This window comes from Nicotiana sylvestris, chromosome 9 (genome assembly GCF_000393655.2).
Source record: "Nicotiana sylvestris chromosome 9, ASM39365v2, whole genome shotgun sequence".
NCBI lineage: Eukaryota > Viridiplantae > Streptophyta > Magnoliopsida > Solanales > Solanaceae > Nicotiana > Nicotiana sylvestris.
In genome coordinates, this window is record NC_091065.1 from 112,172,251 (window position 1) to 112,178,250 (window position 6,000).

A 6,000-nucleotide genomic window follows, 5' to 3' on the forward strand; every position below is an offset into this window, starting at 1 on the left:
AATTGTATTCCCTTGTTCTTTAGGTGGGCACCCGATTGCCAAAACTTAAATTTTATTCTCTTGTTCTCCAGGTGGGCGCCTGATTACCAAAACTTGAATTGTATTCCCTTGTTCTCCAGGTGGGCGCCTGATTGCCAAAACATGAACTGTACTGCCTTGTTCTCCAGGTGGGCGCATGATTGCCAAAACATTAATTGTATTCCCTTGTTCTCTAGGTAGGCGCCTGATTGCCAAAACTTTAATTATATTCCCTTCTTCTCCAGGTGGGCGCCTGATTGCTAAAACTTGAACTGTTTCCCTTGTTCTACTTGAATTGTATACCCTTGTTCTCTAGTTGGGTGCCTGATTGCCTAAACTTGAACTATATTCCCTTGTTCTCCAAGTGGGTGCCTAGTTGCCAAAACCTGAACAGCATTCCCTTGTTCTCCAGGTGGGCGCCTGATTGCCAAAACTTTAACTGTATTCCTTGTTCTCCATGTGGGCGCCTGATTGCCTAAACTTGAACTGTATTCCCTTGTTCTCCAGGTGGGTGCCTGATTGCCCAAACTTGAACTGTATTCCCTTGTTCTCCGGGTGGGTGCCTGATTACCAAACCTTGAACTGTAATCCCTTGTTCTCCAGGTGGGTGCTTGATTACCAAAACTTGATATGTATTCCCTTGTTCACCATGTGGGCGCCTGATTGCCAAAACTTGAACTGTATTACCTTATTCTCCAGGTGGGCGCCTGATTGCCAAAACTTCAACTATATTCCCTTGTTCTCCAGGTGGGCGCATGATTTCCAAAATTTAATTGTATTCCCTTGTTCTCTAGGTGGGCGCCTGATAGCTAAACTTGAATTGTATTCCCTTGTTCTCCTTGTGGGCGCCTGATTGCCAAAACTTGAACTGTATTCCCTTGTTCACCTTGAACTGTATTCCCTTGTTCTCCAGGTGGGTGACTGATAACCCATACTTGAACTGTATTCCCTTGTTCTCTAGGTGGGAGCCTAATTGCCAAAACCTGAACTGTATTCCCTTATTCTCCAGGTGGGAGCCTGATTGCCGAAACTTGAACTGTATTCCCTTGTTCTCCAGGTGGGCGCGTAATTGCCAAAACTTGAAACTATTTTCCCTTGTTCTCCAGGTGGGCGCCTGATTGCCAAAACTTGAAACTGTATTCCCTTGTTCTCTAAGTGGGAGCCTAATTGCCAAAACTTGAATTGTATTTCCTTATTCTTTAGGTGGGCACCCGATTGCCAAAACTTAAATTTTATTCTCTGGTTCTCCAGGTAAGCGCCTGATTACCAAAACTTGAACTGTATTCCCTTGTTCTCCAGGTGGGCGCCTAATTGCCAAAACTTGAAACTATTTTCCCTTGTTCTCCATGTTGGCGCCTGATTGCCAAAACTTGAAACTGTATTCCCTTGTTCTCTAGGTGGGTGCCTGATTGCCAAAACTGAATTGTATTCCCTTGTTCTTTAGGTGGGCAACCGATTGCCAAACTTAAAATTTTATTCCCTTGTTCTCTAGGTGGGTGCCTGATTGCCAAAACTTGAACTGTAATCCCTTGTTCTCCAGGTGGGTGCTTGATTACCAAAACTTGATATGTATTCCCTTGTTCTCCAGGTGGGCGCCTGATTACCAAAACTTGAAGTGTATCCCTTGTTCTCCAGGTGGGCGCATGATTGCCAAAACATGAACTGTATTCCCTTGTTCTCCAGTGGGTGACTGATAGCCCATACTTGAACTGTATTCCCTTGTTCTCCAGGTGGGAGCCTAATGGCCAAAACTTGAACTGCATTCCCTTGTTCTCCAGGTGGGCGCCAGATTGCCAAAACATGAATTGTATTCCCTTATTCTCCAGGTGGGAGCCTGATTGCCGAAACTTGAACTGTATTCCCTTGTTCTCCAGGTGGGCGCCTAATTGCCATAACTTGAAACAATTTTCCCTTGTTCTCCATGTGGGCGCCTGATTGCCAAAACTTGGAAATGTATTCCCTTGTTCTCTAGGTGGGCGCCTGATTGCCAAAACTTGAATTGTATTCCCTTGTTCTTTAGGTGGGCACCCGATTGCCAAAACTTAAATTTTATTCTCTTGTTCTCCAGGTGGGCGCCTGATTACCAAAACTTGAATTGTATTCCCTTGTTCTCCAGGTGGGCGCCTGATTGCCAAAACATGAACTGTACTGCCTTGTTCTCCAGGTGGGCGCATGATTGCCAAAACTTTAATTGTATTCCCTTGTTCTCTAGGTAGGCGCCTGATTGCCAAAACTTTAATTATATTCCCTTGTTCTGCAGGTGGGCGCCTGATTGCTAAAACTTGAACTGTTTCCCTTGTTCTACTTGAATTGTATTCCCTTGTTCTCTAGGTGGGTGCCTGATAGCCCAAACTTGAACTATATTCCCTTGTTCTCCAAGTGGGTGCCTAGTTGCCAAAACCTGAACTGCATTCCCTTTTTCTCCAGGTGGGCGCCTGATTGCCAAAACTTTTATTGTATTCCCTTGTTCTCCAGGTAGTCGCCTGATTGCCAAAACTTGAACTGTATTCCCTTGTTCTCCAGGTGGGCGCCTGATTGCCAAAACTTGAACTATATTCCCTTGTTTTCCATGTGGGCGCCTGTTGCCAAAACATGAACTATATTCCCTTGTTCTCCAGGTGGGCGCTTGATTGCCAAAACATTAATTGTATTCCCTTGTTCTCTAGATGGGCGCCTGATTGCCAAAACTTTAACTGTATTCCCTTGTTCATCATGTGGGCGCCTGATTGCCAAAACTTGAACTATATTCCCTTATTCTCCTGGTGGTCGCCTGATTGCCAAACCTTTAATTGTATTCCCTTGTTCTCAGGTGGGCGCCTGATTGCCAAAACTTTAACTGTATTCCTTGTTCTTCAGGTGGGCTCCTGATTGCCAAAACATGAACTGTATTCCCTTGTTCTCCAGTGGGTGCCTGATTGCCCAAACTTGAACTGTATTCCCTTGTTCTCCAGGTGGGCGCCTGATTGCCAAAACTTGAACTGTATTCCCTTGTTCTCCAGGTGGGTGCATGATTGCCAAAACTTTAATTGTATTCCCTTGTTCTCTTTGTAGGGTGCCTGGTTGCCAAAACTTTAACTGTATTCCCTTGTTCTCCAGGTGGGCACCTAATTGCCAAAACTTGAACTGTATTCCCTTGTTCACCTTGAAATGTATTCCTTTGTTCTCTAGGTGGGTGACTGATAGCCCATACTTGAACTGTATTCCCTTGTTCTCCAGGTGGGAGCCTAATTGCCAAAACTTGAACTGCATTCCCTTGTTCTCCAGGTGGGCGCCTGATTGCCAAAACATGAATTGTATTCCCTTATTCTCCAGGTGGGAGCCTGATTGCCGAAACTTGAACTGTATTCCCTTGTTCTCCAGGTGGGCGCCTAATTGCCAAAACTTGAAACTATTTTCCCTTGTTCTCCATGTGGGTGCCTGATTGCCAAAACTTGAAAATGTATTCCCTTGTTCTTTAGGTGGGCGCCTGATTGCCAAAACTTGAATTGTATTCCCTTGTTCTTTAGGTGGGCACCCGATTGCCAAAACTTAAATTTTATTCTCTTGTTCTCCAGGTGGGCGCCTGATTACCAAAACTTGAATTGTATTCCCTTGTTCTCCAGGTGGGCGCCTGATTGCCAAAACATGAACTGTACTGCCTTGTTCTCCAGGTGGGCGCATGATTGCCAAAACATTAATTGTATTCCCTTGTTCTCTAGGTAGGCGCCTGATTGCCAAAACTTTAATTATATTCCCTTCTTCTCCAGGTGGGCGCCTGATTGCTAAAACTTGAACTGTTTCCCTTGTTCTACTTGAATTGTATACCCTTGTTCTCTAGTTGGGTGCCTGATTGCCTAAACTTGAACTATATTCCCTTGTTCTCCAAGTGGGTGCCTAGTTGCCAAAACCTGAACAGCATTCCCTTGTTCTCCAGGTGGGCGCCTGATTGCCAAAACTTTAATTGTATTCCCTTGTTCTCCAGGTAGTCGCCTGATTGCCAAAACTTGAACTGTATTCCCTTGTTCTCCAGGTGGGCGCCTGATTGCAAAAACTTTAATTGTATTCCCTTGTTCTCCAGGTGGGCGCCTGATTACCGAAACTTGAACTGTATTCCCTTGTTCTCTAGGTGGGCGCCTGATTGCCAAAACTTGAACTGTATCCCCTTATTCTCCAGGTGGGCGCCTAATTGCAAAAACTTGAAACTATTTTCCCTTGTTCTCCATGTGGGCGCCTGATTGCCAAAACTTGAAAATGTATTCCCTTGTTCTCTAGGTGGGCGCCTGATTGCCAAAACTTGAATTGTATTCCCTTGTTCTTTAGGTGGGCACCCGATTGCCAAAACTTAAATTTTATTCTCTTGTTCTCCAGGTGGGCGCCTGATTACAAAAACATGAATTGTATTCCCTTGTTCTCCAGGTGGGCGCCTGATTGCCAAAACTTGAACTATATTCCCTTGTTTTCCATGTGGGCGCCTGTTGCCAAAACATGAACTATATTCCCTTGTTCTCCAGGTGGGCGCTTGATTGCCAAAACATTAATTGTATTCCCTTGTTCTCTAGATGGGCGCCTGATTGCCAAAACTTTAACTGTATTCCCTTGTTCATCATGTGGGCGCCTGATTGCCAAAACTTGAACTATATTCCCTTATTCTCCTGGTGGTCGCCTGATTGCCAAACCTTTAATTGTATTCCCTTGTTCTCAGGTGGGCGCCTGATTGCCAAAACTTTAACTGTATTCCTTGTTCTTCAGGTGGGCTCCTGATTGCCAAAACATGAACTGTATTCCCTTGTTCTCCAGTGGGTGCCTGATTGCCCAAACTTGAACTGTATTCCCTTGTTCTCCAGGTGGGCGCCTGATTGCCAAAACTTGAACTGTATTCCCTTGTTCTCCAGGTGGGTGCATGATTGCCAAAACTTTAATTGTATTCCCTTGTTCTCTTTGTGGGTGCCTGGTTGCCAAAACTTTAACTGTATTCCCTTGTTCTCCAGGTGGGCACCAAATTGCCAAAACTTGAACTGTATTCCCTTGTTCACCTTGAAATGTATTCCTTTGTTCTCTAGGTGGGTGACTGATAGCCCATACTTGAACTGTATTCCCTTGTTCTCCAGGTGGGAGCCTAATTGCCAAAACTTGAACTGCATTCCCTTGTTCTCCAGGTGGGCGCCTGATTGCCAAAACATGAATTGTATTCCCTTATTCTCCAGGTGGGAGCCTGATTGCCGAAACTTGAACTGTATTCCCTTGTTCTCCAGGTGGGCGCCTAATTGCCAAAACTTGAAACTATTTTCCCTTGTTCTCCATGTGGGTGCCTGATTGCCAAAACTTGAAAATGTATTCCCTTGTTCTTTAGGTGGGCGCCTGATTGCCAAAACTTGAATTGTATTCCCTTGTTCTTTAGGTGGGCACCCGATTGCCAAAACTTAAATTTTATTCTCTTGTTCTCCAGGTGGGCGCCTGATTACCAAAACTTGAATTGTATTCCCTTGTTCTCCAGGTGGGCGCCTGATTGCCAAAACATGAACTGTACTGCCTTGTTCTCCAGGTGGGCGCATGATTGCCAAAACATTAATTGTATTCCCTTGTTCTCTAGGTAGGCGCCTGATTGCCAAAACTTTAATTATATTCCCTTCTTCTCCAGGTGGGCGCCTGATTGCTAAAACTTGAACTGTTTCCCTTGTTCTACTTGAATTGTATACCCTTGTTCTCTAGTTGGGTGCCTGATTGCCTAAACTTGAACTATATTCCCTTGTTCTCCAAGTGGGTGCCTAGTTGCCAAAACCTGAACAGCATTCCCTTGTTCTCCAGGTGGGCGCCTGATTGCCAAAACTTTAATTGTATTCCCTTGTTCTCCAGGTAGTCGCCTGATTGCCAAAACTTGAACTGTATTCCCTTGTTCTCCAGGTGGGCGCCTGATTGCAAAAACTTTAATTGTATTCCCTTGTTCTCCAGGTGGGCGCCTGATTACCGAAACTTGAACTGTATTCCCTTGTTCTCTAGGTGGGC